General features: G+C 36.5%; 1 protein-coding gene across 8 annotated transcripts in view; it reads left to right on the forward strand.

Moving 5' to 3' along the window:
* Window positions 1-15,182, forward strand: part of ALPK1 (alpha kinase 1) — a 121,203-nt gene that overhangs the window by 46,947 nt on the left and 59,074 nt on the right. For 4 of the 8 annotated variants that reach the window (XM_057310007.1, XM_026499193.4, XM_026499198.4 and 1 more), the window contains one exon: window positions 1,286-1,352. The exons of the other annotated variants lie outside the window; for them this stretch is intronic. The gene's annotated coding sequence lies outside the window, so the exon portion shown is untranslated. The remainder of the gene's footprint in view (window positions 1-1,285; window positions 1,353-15,182) is intronic. 8 annotated transcript variants of the gene reach the window in all.

The following is a 15,182-nucleotide window of genomic DNA, read 5'->3' on the forward strand; positions in this document are numbered from 1 at the left end:
CACAGTACTATTATCTCACCTTAAAAATTAATACCAATTCCTTAATATCATTTATTGCGACTTAATATAATTAATGAGAAAATGGAGGGCCCCCCCTTTTTTTAAGGAAGTGGATTATTTGGCTTTCATGTTACAGATTGGCTATTTTGCTCCCATGACACAAGAGTTTCATGAGTACTCTTTTGAAACAACTTTTATTGTTAATTTATGTGGTCGGTATGTTTTGTGATATATGGGAGTATCTTCCTAGAATGAAAATCTGTCATTTTATTGGAAAATAAAAATCGCATCATTATTCTAGTCCACCCAACCTTCATTGATTCATTTGGATAAGTGTTTTCCAAACTTATTAGCTTCAAATGAAATTATACATGGAAAGCCACTATGTAAAACGGATGGAAATGAAATTGCTCTGGGGCCATGCTGCCAACCACTCATTTGGCCCATTCTTTCTCCATGTGGAGTCTTACAGGTTTTGGTAAGTGAAATGCCTTTTTATAAATGTATACCATTTTCCCATTTTGATTTTAGGGCAAGACAACTTGCTGTGTGAAACACTGTAAAGAATAAGAGAGGGTTGCATACATAGTTGACATAACCATTGAAATGACCAAAAAATGACTATACGGTACTTAGTTTTTAAGCTTACTACCACTAAAACAGAATGTTTCACTTAAAGTAATTAAAATGTTTATTGTAATGGGAAAAATCCACTGTGCTCATAAATAACGGCCTCACTTCTTAGTGGACTCTACTGGGGCCTCCTGGGAGGAGATGTATTTGCTCCCTGTCAGGATTAATCTATAAATGCAATCACCACTTAGGCCTCATCAGTTCTTTCCTTCCCCTTCATTGGTCCCTCTGGAATTATATTGCAGCTTGAATAAGGTCAAAATTAGGATACTTTTTCCCCAGGAAAAACACAGTCGTTGTTATTTCAGTGCTTTAAAATTTGAGAACCAACCCAAGAGTTGTTTTTTAAAACAGTCTGGGATATACATTTCTGTCATAGAATCAATATTCTACCAAAGTAATGCATCCTGTTTTTCAGTGTGTTTAGTGGTTTCTTCCCCACAAAAGCCAGGGATACAGAGCAGTGTCACATAAAACCACAGTGGATTGGATGTTTAAAAGCTTGTGTCTAACACCTGCAGATAATCCCAGTGAGTTGCCATTTGAACTTGGACAAACCATTGAACTTCTGACTTTATCTTCAAATGGGGGCTATATTACTAGCTATCTTCCTTATAAAAGTAAGGTAATTCTCCTATTTTCTTTTGTCAAGATTTAATATGAATGCCTGCCTCTGGAATAGTGGAAAGGATAGAATGAATTCTCCAACTTGTCTAAATGTAAGTAAACCCATCCTGATAGGTCAGAATATTGCTTTGGAATGTTTTGTAAGCTAAACTAAATACTTATTTTACTTCCCCAATAAGGCTGTCTTTGAGGGTTGTCTATTCTGTTTCTTGGCAACCTTCAGAAGTATCAAGTGCAATATATAATGGATACTCAGCATATGCTTAACTACCATTCAGGAGTTTGCAAATGCAGTACATATTATTTTATAGACCCGTTAAGTTAGCTATTAAAGCCAAACATTAAGGAAACAGTAGGAAACAGATTGTTAATTTTTGCCTGTCAAAGACTGTGTAAAAACTAATGTGTTTCACTTGCTTAGTTTGATTTACTTATTTTAAATTTTTTTTCTGTTCTACACTGGCAAATATTCCTTCATTAGCTAAAAGCAAAGAATAGAATTAACACTAAGACTCAGCTCTCCATCCTCCTCATTAGAGAAAAGAGAAAATATGAGTTCTTCTGCTTGAGGAACTACCAAAGAAAGCGAGTGGAGTAGTTCAAAAACGATGAAGTTATCCCTCACATCAGGTGATTGATGCCCTAAGCATATTTGCTCTGTGACTGAGCAACTTTTTCCCCGGTAACAGAACGCTTAAACAAAGTGGAAATCCTGAAATTCTAAGATTGTACTCATTTTCCAAGTCAGCCTGATGAAAGGAGGGCCTCAAAGCTCTCTGCAGGTTACAGAAAGAGCAGAAGTAGATCTGGTTTTCTAATAGGGTCTTTCTGGCTCCTAAAATGACCTGTGTTAATTAAGGACTCTGTAATTTGTACATACCATAGGATGCATAGGAGCTCTCAAGAGGTAAGCCAAAAATTAAATGTGCCATCCTTTCTTTATAGGAACTTTTTTCCCCCTTAAGATCACACGGGTGTGGTAAAGTCCTGCTGTAAACTGTCCTACAGAGCCCCCGGCCCCGGGGCTGTATTGGTTATCCCTGTGTTCAAGTAGTTCGGTGGGTGGATGTCTGCCTCACTCAGTGCTACTTTTGCCTTTGTGCCCTCAAAGTGTGTGGATATCCCAGCGGTTCTCCCTCAGCAGTCTCTTGCCACTCGAGAAAATGTGGGTCGTGTTTGTTCCCAGGCCAGTAGGAGGCTCCCTGCCAAGACCCATCGGTTGCTGGTGACATGCACACGCTGTGTGAATCACACGGCCACATGGTGGACTTTTATTATGTCAGCCCAGGAGTGTGGTCTGCCAATCCCCAATCCAGAAGCCCACCCTCAAGCGCCTTTGACATTTTAAGTAAAAAATAAATAAAGAGCTTTGTGTGTATCTTGGAGTGAAGAAGATGTGGGGTTGGGGGTGTTTCTGTCTGATCTGTAATCCGATGGACGCTCTTTCCCTGACCACTTCAGGGCTCACTTGCCTGCCACCTCAGACAGAGGAAAGACAGGCTGAGTGCTGGAGGCAAACAGCTGATTAAACCAAGTTGGCTGGGTTTTAAGGGCTTTTTTTTTTTTTAAAGCAAATAAAACTCACATCTTTCTTCCTGAAAATGTCTAACTGGTCATAATATTTCAATTCTCTAACAGATTTTTATTCATTAACTGAGTGTGGATCTGGCAAATTACTTAGGGAATAATCCCATTATTATAGGACTTGATACTGGGAAAAATATCAAGAATCTGAAAATGTTGCATAGCGAAGCAATTTTCTTTCTTATGAACATAAATGCTAATTAAGTCAACACGGAAATCGAATCCAAAGAAGATAAAGAAAAATTATATGGCCCTTTAAAAACTGAAATTTTATTTCCTGAAAATTTTATTGATAACAATAATTGATAACTATGGAGCACTTATTACATGGTAGGCGATGTTCCTTGTGTTTGATGTATAATATTTACATTATTATATTTATACGATATTACAATATAATTCAATTGATCCTTATAAATCTCTGTGAGATTGGTCCTATTAGTACCCATTTTTACAGATGAGGAAGCTGAGACCTGACTCGTGTAAGGCTGCTCAGCTAATAAGCTGCAAAACTGAAATTTAAACCCAAGAACCCTAACTGCAAAAGGCCTTGGCTACGTATTGATGGCTCAGACAGTGAAAGTACAATTCTTCCTCTTCCTATCTTCATTTTGCTGCTCCTATAATTTCAGAGCTCCCTCATCCCTTTTGTCTCGAGACAGACTGTTCCTTTGCAGGCTACCCCTAACTCAAAATCTACATGGCTCTTTCCAAAATAACTCTCCTGGCTGTGAGAATTATGAATACAGATTTGAACATATTTTGTTGGCAAAGTAACTTTAGTCCCTACATTTGCTGGCTTCATCAAGGATGTAATGCTTCATAGCCCTGGCCATTTGATACCATAGTGTACTTCATGCCATTTCCATGGACATACCACACTGTTACCTGGACTTTCCTCCTACTCCACCCCTGGAGATATCCAGCAAGTTTGCCATTCTGACTGTTAAACAGGGCGTTTCAGTTGCCTCGTCCACCAAAGCATAGACTACATTAACAGTCGAGTCTACACCATTTCTTCTTTGAAAGATGTCTCTTCCAGGGGTGCCTGGGTGGCTCAGTTGATTAAGCGTCTGCCTTTGGCTCAGGTCATGATCTCAGGGTCATGATCTCAGGGTCCTGGGATCGAGCCCCACATCAGGCTCCCTGCTCAGCGGGGAGCCTGCTTTGCCCTCTCCCTTTGCCCCACCCCCAACTCAAATAAATAAAATCTTTAAAAATAAATAAATAAATAAATATGTCTCTTCCAGTGAATTTTTTCTTGCCGTGTTTTCTTCTAGAACTCTGGTATCTATCTAATGAGAAGGTAAGTGTGTTTTGAGGACAAGTCAGAACCCCTGAACTCTTGTCCTGATCTTTGCTTGGGACTTTGGGCAAGTTATATTCAACCTCCTCCTGCCTCAGATTCTTCACCTAGAGTTTGGGTGGACAATATCTGCCTCCAAGAGTATACTTGCCAGTTTGAAGGTCCTTCGAAATTTGTAAAATAATTTTTTCCTGCTCCTTGATTGCCCTCCAGTGTCATGGCAGCTCTGGATTTGGGGGCATATAGAGTCAGTATATGTGGCAGCTCTTCTCTCATTTGGGGTGCAAAAATACAAAGAATACTCTCCCTGAAAGTACCATTTGGAAGTACAGAATCCTTGAACAGGAGCAGATGGCAGGTTTGGTTCACCTTGACCTGAGATGTTGCTCTTCTAGCCATGGGGGCTGAGCTCATAATTCATCAGATGTCACCATGGCTGATGGAGTGGGTAACTGTAGCTGGAGAGTATGAGCAACAGCCCCCATGATGATGACCTTTTTTTCCCCTCCTCTTTTTTCCTGAGGCCAGCAGGTAACCCATTCGTGACCCGGAACACTCTGATTGCACTTTCCTGTGCAGTCAAGTTTGATAAACACCTTCAGCGGCCAGGAACTGGGGAGGGTGGGGCACAAGGGCAAGAGAGACAGAGACAACTTGGAAAAAAGGGACAGCTTTGGCCTCCAGTCTCCCACTCTCACAAGGTGTGGCCTGCAGGCTAGAAGTCTTCATATAAAAGAGCCATTGGAAAGAACTCCTCTCTCATGTATAGAATTCCCTAAAATCTTTTTTTTTTTTTTAAATCACAGCACACTCCTTCATTTTCTTTGTAAGTGAAAAGAAAAGGGGAATCTAATTTCTTGGCAATCTAGTGTTTGTTAAACTAATGATTCAAACTGCCTGTCTCATCATTATTTCAGTAGCCTCTGCTAACTCACGGATCCTGAATACAAGATGAGGATCTCCTCCTCAAGGTCTCTTGTCACATCACTCTCCAACTAGATTTCTTTTCCTCACCTCTCTCTCCAGCTATTCCAAATCTACCCCCTTCAGAAGTCCCCGTGCAAGTGCCCCTCCCTGCTCTGAAATGCTCCTTTGCTGTCTCTCAATGGAACCGCTGGCTCCAATCCTAAGGGCAGGAACTGATATTTATTACCTATGCAATACTCCTAGACTTCAGTTTCTATTTTCCTCTTTTTAATTTTTTAAAAAGACTTTATTTATTCATTTGAGAGAGAGAGAGAGAGAGATCACAAGCAGGGGTTAGGGGTAGAGGGAGAAGCAGACTCCCGCTGAGCAGGGAGCCTGATGCAGGACTCGATCCCAGGACTCTGGGATCATGACCAGAGCCGAAGGCAGACGCTTAACCAACTGAGCCACCCAGGTGCCCTCCTCTTTTTAATTTTTTCATTAAATGTCAAATCGATATCAAAAAATTATAAAATAGGTGTAATATACCCAGAACATGATGGATGCTCATAGATCAATCTACGTAAAAAAAAAAATACTACTTTCTTTGAAGTCTGCTGTGTTCATACACTTCCCTCACATCTTCACTCTCCCCTCCATAAATCCACTGTTGTGAATTTTTAGTTTATCATTCCCTTCCTTTTCTTTGTAATTTTACCAAATATATTTGTATCCTGTAATATTATATTGTTTAGCTATAAATGTTTTAAACTTTATGCATGTATTCATCTGTAACTTGCTTTTCTATTCTACATTTCTAACATTCATCCACATATTGCTATGTGTAACTGTAATTCATTCATTTACTTGCTTATTCTAGTCCAGTGTATGAATCCACTTCAGTGTTTTAATCTATTCTCCTATTGAGGGATACATGGATTATTTCCTTTTGTTTGTTTGCTATTACAAACTGTGTCACTGTGAACATGCTTATATTTCCTAGACACAACGTCCAAAATTTTCTCCAAACTAGAGTGTATGTCTAAAAGTGGACCCTGGGTCATAGTGTGCCCACTGTGTGCATTTTTTATTTTACTGAATAATGCCAAACTGTAGTTTCCAACAGTGGTGAATGAAGTAACACTAACTGTTCTTGACAACTGTTACCCAACTTAAATTTTTTCCCAGTCAAGAAGTTGTGAATGGTTATGGTTTGAATTTGTATTTCCTGATTACTAATGAGGTTGGACACGTTTCATATGTTCGTTGGCCATTAAGGTTTTCTCTTGTGTGAAGTCTATTCAGGTCTTTTGTTCATTCTTTTTCTACTGTGTGATTGGTCCTTTTTTCATTGACTTAAAGGAATTCTATATATTCTAAAATAGAAATCCTTTGTCAGTTATATACATTACAAATACTTTCTCCCAGCTTATGACTTGTCTTTTTACTTTCTTTATGGTGTCATTTTACTAATCAGAAGTTTATCTCTCCCACTAATTAAATATCAATCTCTTGTGATTTGCATTTTTTACAGATGTTTGAGAAATTCTTCCCTAACCAAAGGATCAAAAAGAATGTTGTCCTTAGATATTCTCCTTTAGAAGTTGCATATTTTGGGGCGCCTGGGTGGCTCAGTCGTTAAGCGTCTGCCTTCGGCTCAGGGCGTGATCCCGGCGTTCTGGGATCGAGCCCCACATCAGGCTCTTCCGCTGGGAGCCTGCTTCTTCCTCTCCCACTCCCCCTGCTTGTGTTCCCTCTCTCACTAGCTGTCTCTATCTCTGTCAAATAAATAAATAAAATCTTTAAAATAAAAAAAAAAAAAGAAGTTGCATATTTTGTCTTTTACATGTAAGTCTTTAATCTAGCTAGTATTGGTTTAAAAAAAATAACCATTAGCTCAATGCCACATACTAAGCTAGTATAATAAACCAAATTTCCATATATACACCTGTATCTTACTGCACTCTATTTTATTTAGAAGGTCAATTTGCCTACCCTAGTGCCAATAACTTTTGCATCATTTAATATAATTTTATATTAATTATTGGCATCTGATATGACACTCCCCCTCCTCCCTTGTTGTTTTTCATTAGAAGTATTTTGATTATTCTTGAACTTTGTCCTTCTGCATAAATTTTAGAATCATTTGGTCAGGTTGACACACAAACACGCGTAGAGCTGTAGCAATTTTGATTGGAACTGCGTAAAGATATAGATAAATTTGGGAAAAATTGATATCTAACAATATTGAGTTTTCCAGGCCACTACCACAGAATATCTCCTCATGTATTTAGATTTTCATTAATGTCTTTTAATGAAGTAAGTTTTATAATTTCCCTCCAAAATCTTGCATATTTATTATTAGAATTGTTCTTAAGTTACTTCATTTATATATATACATATATACACACATATATTATTTTTTATTATACCTTACATATTTTATGCCATGGTAAATGGTGGATTTTTATTAAATTACCTTTTCTAGCCACTTGTTGCTGATTTAAAGGATATTTTGCATAAGATTGGATTTATTGGCTTATTGAATGTTTGGTAAAATTTTTCTGGTAAAAATGTATGTTCCTCATGTTTTCCTTGTAGGAAAATATTTCAACTGCTAGTTATATTTCTCTCAGATGATAGGACCATAAAGGTTTTATGTTTCTTCTTGGTTTCTTTTAAGTAAGTTATACTTATCTAGAAATTACCCATTTTATTGTTTTCAAATTTATCGGTAAAACATGTTTCAATATTCTTATTAGCTTTTTAAAAACTCTATAGCATCTGTAATGCCCCCTCCTAAGATTTTTATTTCTACTTCTATTTGTTTGTTCTCAATCTCTTGATCAGTTTTGCCAGCAGATTATCAATTTCAGTGGTCCTTTGAAAGAACTTTATTTTGTTGAGCTTCCTATTGAATATGTTTTTTATTCCATTAATCTCTGTGCTTATTTTTATTTCCTTGTACTTTTTTTCATTTTTTTCTATTTATTTCCTTACTTTTGGTTATTTAAGCTTAAGTCATTAATTTCCCAACAGTCTTTATTTCTAAGTATTTTGGCTATAAATTTTCTTCTATGTTCCACTTTGAATTCCACATTTTGACATGTAGTCTTTACATTCTGTTGTAATATTCTCTAAATTTCATAATGATTCTTTCTTTGACCTGCAAGCTATTTAGAAGTATATTTCTTAATTTCCATCAATATGAGCATTTTTCTTTTGTTATTGATTACCAACTCAATTGCCTTTTGGTCATACGGTGTCATATGTATACCATTAATCTGAAATTTGTTGAGATTTGTCTCATGGCACAGTAGGCATTAAATTCTTGTAAATGTTCCAGGTATGCTTGAAAGCAATGTATATTTTGCAATCGTTTAATATGTTATTTCATAAATATCTATTAGATCAAGTTTGTTAATTGTGTTGATCAAATAACTGGTATCATTACCAATTTTTTGTTTGCTGAATTTATTAGTTTCTAAGAGGAGTGTGTCAAATTTTCCCACTATGATTATGTATTTGCATATTTTTCTTTATGTTCTTTCACTTTTTGTTTCATATATATTAAAAGTTATGTTCCCAGAGGCATACAAGTTTAGAATTGCTATACCTTCCTGGTGAACTGAATCATGTGTCATTGTAAAGTGGCTTTTTTATCTTTATTAATGCTTTTTCCTTTAAAGTCTTTTTTGTCTGATATTACTATAACTATACTTTCTTTTAGTTAGTATTTTTCTAATATATCTTTTTCTATCTTATTACCTTTAACTTTTTTTTATTCTTATGCTTTAAGTAAATCCATGTAGCTATTTTTTTTTTAAAGATTTTATTTATTTGTTTGACAGAAACAGACAGCCAGAGAGAGAGGGAACACAAGCAGGGGGAGTGGGAAAGGAAGAAGCAGGCTCCTAGCAGAGAAGCCTGATATGGGGCCCAATCCCAGAACGCCGGGATCACACCCTGAGCCGAAGGCAGATGCTTAACGACTGCACCACCCAGGTGCCCCCATGTAGCTATTTTTTTAATCAAGTCTATCTTTATTTTTTTACTATAGCATTTAGTTCATTTGTATTTATTGGAAATACTGATATATTTAAATTTATTTCTACCGTCATATTTTGTATTCTAAATTTATCCTGGGGCATCTGGGTGGCTCAGTTGGTTAACCATCTGACTCTTGGTTTTGGCTCAGGTCACGATCTTGCAGTTGTAAGATGGAGCCCTGCATCAGACTCTACACTCAGCATGGAGTCTTGGCTTCTCTCTCCCTCTCCCTCCCATTCTCTCTCTCTCTCTCTTTCTCGCAAATAAGTAAATGAATAAAATCTAAATATATATATACTTATTTATTTATTTAAGACAGAGAGAGAGATTGAGAGCATGTAAGCAGGGGGAGGAGCAGAGGTAGAAAGATAGCAGACTCTGCACTGAGCATGGAGCCCAACTGGGACCCGATCGCAAGACCCCAAGGTCATGATATGAGCCAAAATCAAGAGTCAGACACTCAACCAACTGAGCCACCCAGGTACCCCTCTTGCCTTCTTTTGCATTTTTTTTTTTTCATGTTTGACCTTCTACCAGTTTGAAAGTCATATGTTTTATTTCAGTTTTTTTAGGCTTAATTTAGAAATTTTTTTCACAGTCTAAACTTAATATCTCCCCTCCTCCTACCAATTCCAAAATCTTATAACACTTTAACATCAATCATTCTTCTCCTGATATATATGCTGTTTGTGTTTGTATGTGTATTTTTTCTAATTTTTTCATCTCATAAGACATTGTTATTGTTGTAGCTTTATACAATTCGTATTTATATTTAGCCAACAATTCACCACTTTTGTTGCTTATTATTTTTCTTGAATCTCAGGCCCTTCATCTGTGATCACTCTCCCTTTACCTAAAGTATACAGAGATTTGTTTAGTAAGAATCTGTTGATGTTTATTTTTAAATATTTTTATTTTTCAAGGTTTTCCCCCAGCATATTGAAGGTACCCTTTCACTATCTTCTAGTTTCCATTGTTGCTTTTAACTAGGTAGCTATAAGTTCACTGTTGTTTCTTTGAAGGTACTCTGTCTTTTCTCTCTGGCTACTTTAAAGATCTTCTGTATGCCTTTGGTGTTCCATAGTTTTGCTATGATATTTCTACATGTGGATTTTTGTTTATTTATTTAACCTGCTTGAAGATTATGGGTATTTTAATTACTGTCTTTCTCCTGTTCTTAAAGTTCTTAGTCGTTATGTCTCTAAACATTTCTTTTGCTTTCCCCTCTACTTCCCTTCTAAGATTCTGGTGAGTCATGTGTTAGAGCTTTTCTATCAATCCTTTCTGTTTCTTAACCTCTCTTTTGTGTTTTCCCTCTTTCTGTCTTATGTTGTTGTATTTTAGATGAAATGTTCTGACTTATCAACCAGCTTAAAAATTATAACTTCAACCAGAACTTGTATTTTATCAAATCTATCTAATTCATGGCATTTTACATTTTTAATTATTATTTTTTCATTTACAGAAATTCTATTTGACTCTTTTTCAATCTGCCTGTGCCTTTTTATAGTTTCTTGCTCTTAACTCATACATTCAACATACTCTTTCAGATCTTTAAACATGTATACTTTGTAGTCTGTATCTGATAAATCCGTTATCTAAATTCTTTGAAGTTCTGATTTAACTATCTGTTCTTTCTTCTTTCATCCATTGTTTCCTCTTACCTCATACATTTTGTGAGCTTTGATCAGGAACTCATATTTCTTGGTATTTTACAGATGGAAATTCTTTGAAGCTTAGTTTTAAGTCAGATTCCTTTAGAGAAGGTTAATTTTCAGTCCACCAATTGCCTGAGAAAACTACCAACGTGGAACCTTTTTTTTTTTTGTTTCATGAAATTCACATGTAAAATCACCTTCTATTTGGTGTAGCTATTTTAAATACCAAACACAGGGTTAGAATATTATTTATCTCTGGAGATCTTGAAAAACATCATATAAAGGCTAAAGAATGAATGAAAAACATGACTTAGGTATTTGACATGTTTTCAATAAACACAGTTAATTTCAGAATTTGCATGAGCTCTGCATGATGCCTATGTGGGGATATCATTATGTGATAAGTTGGAGTTTACTAGGTGTGCCCTCCCAAAGCTTTAGGATCTTTTTAAAATAACTTATTTTAAAGTAATTATCAGGTAGAGGTTTTGTGGATCTTGCAGCTTCAGATTCTCAAGGGCAAAAAATTTTGTTCTCCTCCAAGAAGCAGCATGTTTTGCCACAGGCAGCTTTCCTGGGAAGTGGCAGGAGGGGACGGGGATTTATTTAGCTTGCCCTTACACTGAAGATTCAACCTTTTAGGACATCAGTTTTATGCAAGGGAGCAGTTTCCTCTTATATGTCCCACCTTGTGTAGGCCTTTGGCTTTTTTTCCTATCTTCCCACACTCCTAGATAGTGAAAACTGAAGTTTCGGCTTAGAGTGCTTGCAATTTCACTCAAGGCGAAGCCTAGCTTCTGTGTTGGTTAACTTTCTGGGTTCCAGCTTTTACTTGATTTATGTTTTCTGAGTAGTCCTTCTTTCTTACCATTTTATTGATACATTTTAGAGGTGTTAAAGTGCTTTTCCAGCATTTTTACTTGTTTTCAGTGGAAATGTTGGTCAGGGTGTATAGTCTTCCATACTGCTAGAAATAGAAGTCTACTCTTTTGGATTTTGGTGACTTCGAAGTTGCCTTCTCTTCTCCCTTTTTATTCAGTTTTAAGATGCTAACAATAGCCATTACCCAGACATATTTATCCAAGCCGCACGGTTGTCTTAGACTCCAATCAGACTTCTCTTTCTCCTTCTGTTTCCCCACTTGCACCAACCAGGACCAGAGGTGCTATGGTCAGTTTTTTGTGGGGTTGCTCAGGGCGGGCGAAAGGCTCGGAGAAACTGGATTGTCATTGCAAGTGACTGACTGGAGAAATGCATTCTTGTTCTGTGTTGGAGACCAGAATTCATTTTCTCATAAAAACAATATGGTAAATGATTTTGAATGTAGGTGAAAAAGTATATTTAGTATAATTACTTATGTACATATGACTTAAATGAGCTCTGTGGGTTTGTTTATGAATCTAACCAATCATTAATTGAATTCCAACAAAGATATTTTAAACTGAGCTTTTGGACCGTAATCGCATTTAGTATGCCCTGTGTAGTTCATTTTAAATGTACTTATGTCTTATTCTTATAATTATATTACAAACTCCTTGGCCGTATAAGCCATCTCTTCTACTTCTTTATGCCTCTCCACATCTTCTAGCTTAAGGATTATGACTGGTTGACCAGTGGATTAATACAGAGGTGGCAGCCAGTAAACCATGGAATACCTTTGGAATTCTTTTATTTTCCCTGACTTACCCCCAATATGGTGGGGGTAATTGTCCAAGGAAAAAGACTCACAAATGCCAAAAGAAATCATGCTTTGAGTAATCCACTGATTTGCTTACTTTTAATGATGGCTGATTTGTCAATTATAACTCAGCCACTCAGTTAAATTCTAGGTCACCAATAGAAATAAAGTACACATGTATCAAAATCAAACATGGAATGTATGAACACATGACCATTTGGCTGTGTGTGTGCATGTGTGCCTTAGATTCTAACTTTGTTGTGTATCTAGTGTTATTCTAGAGGTATCTGTTTGTATGTTTTGTTGCTTTTGCTGGCCTCTTTCTATTTAATTTTTAGAAAAAAATATGTTGGGGGATTTCAAAATTTAAAAAAAATCCATACATTACAAAAAAATATAGGGAAACTAACATGATTCAATTTAGAAATAGGTACAATTCATAGAATGCCACAGTTCAGGGAGCAAAAAATTGATACGTGTTGAAATTGAAAATGATTCTTTTATAAAGGAAGCTGACCAAAATTTCCAGCAGGACTGTTGCCTGAAGGAAAATTTCCTAGGCTCCAGCCTCTGTTATGCTTAACAATGAACCATACAAGTCTGGACAGATGGTTGGATTCCAAAGTGTTTCTCATGTTACAGTATTTTCTTCCTATTGTCTCTCCTGAATTCTGCAGGGAAAAGAGAAAAGGCTATAACTTTCAAAAAGTATAAAGAATATCCTCAGTATGTTTTGGGAAGTCACAAGGACTGAACATTAATTATCTCAAAAATCTTTTTTTTTTTTTTTTTTTTTTTTTAGAAATACTTTCTTGGTTAAAATCCAGTTGCTTATTCTGGACAGTTATGACTTATCTTTCTTACTGTCTTTATTGCTAGAAATACAAAATCTAAGATGTATTTATGTCTTTTCCTAGAAGATCCCGTCTATGTTCCCTGTCTCAAAGTATGGTAATGTTGTCCGTTCAGCTTTGAGCTATGGTAAAGTAGAAACTTGGGACTCATTTTTAAGACCATTCATAATCGTCCAACAGCAATACTGCATTTATTCTCTAAACGGCCCTCAAATTTGTCCAATTTTCTCTATCCCAAATTGCTGTTATTTTTCACCTAGACTGTTGCGATAAATGCCTAACTTATCTACCTGCAATCACCTTCTTCCTCTCTGCCACCACTACAGCCAAAACAGAATGAACTTTTCCAGATGCAAATCTGGGGTCATGTTCCTCCTGCTACCAGTCGTTTCCTATAACTCTTAGGGTAAACAAAAAATTCCTTACCTGGCATACAGTTCCCTGAACAGCCCCTACTTAGCTCTCCAAATTCACTTCATATCAACTTTCTCCTTTTATCCCTTGTTCAACTAATTTGGCCTTATTTCATTCCCTCCATATTTCTTTCTACATTAGGTCCATTCTTCACCATTTTAACTTCATTAAGCCCTGTTCTTCTTATAGAGTTTAATTCCAACATCACTTCCTCAGGGAATCCCCCATTCACCTGCTTTCATTTTACCCAAATTATTAGGTCAAGTCCTGTTGTTTGTCCCCGCAGAATCACATAGCTTCTCTCTCTTTCACAGCACTGAGACAAAAGGAAGAGATTTATGATCTGTGCATTAGGCATCGGGATTTCGAGTGAGAGAACAAAAGCAGAGTTATATTTATTTAGTAATCAACCTCTAAGATTCAAGCCAACATTTCTAAACCACAGAGGAAAGTATACATACAAATATTATACTTAAGTGTTCTCAAAAGAGCCAGGAATTAGTGAGTAAATAAGTATCAGATATTCCCCAGCAACAGACAGGCTGCTGAGTGTGTAATTTAAGACCTGGAAAGTATCAGCAATTGTTCCCACTTAACCCCCATAAACTACAGATAAGAAAAATGAGCCTCAAAAGTGAATCTCAGAGGTCTCACAAATAGTTAATGATAGAGAAGGAAGTAGAATTAGTCACAAATATCCACTGAACACTATTATGTGTAACAGTTTTCCTATATCCAAGTCCACTTTTCATTACTACATGCTATTTCTGTTTAAACATTTACAGAAACAGAGCAACGAAAATTTATTTCCATTTGTAGTGTAACAAAAGACGACTTTCTAAGAGGATGATATGGTACCAATAAAATATTACTATAAGCCTTTAGACAAAGGGGTGACACGCTATTAAAATTATATTACAGTACAGTTTTATTCCTTTGTACATGAACTCTTCATATTTTCTTATTATACCCCTCTTTCTACATGAAGTCCAAAAAGAATCCTAGAAAAAGGATCCCCCTTCTTGCTTTTATTTGAAGAAAATGAATGTGTCCTATTCACCTGTGGCTAATTTCAAGCAAAGTTTGTTAACTTTCTCAGTTCACCAACTGCATTTCTCAATTTCCATACTAACCTCCCATTCTAGCCACATCTCCCTTTTTCAGGAATGCTGGGAATAGGATGCCATTGCTACGTGGCCTCTTGCTCACGCTAGTTCACTAATTAACTCTCTGACCAGCCCTTACTTCTTGGTTCCTTTCGTAGAAAGGCAAGCTAATCGCCAGCTCTTACTACACAGCATTGACTTAAAAACACTTGAGCTAAAAGGGACACTGAAAACCATTTAGTCCAACAAGCCAAACCATGCAGGAATACTTTCTGAAACATATTAAACAGAAGAGCGATTTAATTTATTGTTATGCTTAAATGCTTCCATAACTAATTCCTCACAATCTCACTTTTGTGAATACTC

The sequence above is a fragment of the Ursus arctos genome, unplaced genomic scaffold (assembly GCF_023065955.2).
Source record: "Ursus arctos isolate Adak ecotype North America unplaced genomic scaffold, UrsArc2.0 scaffold_11, whole genome shotgun sequence".
Classification (NCBI taxonomy): domain Eukaryota; kingdom Metazoa; phylum Chordata; class Mammalia; order Carnivora; family Ursidae; genus Ursus; species Ursus arctos.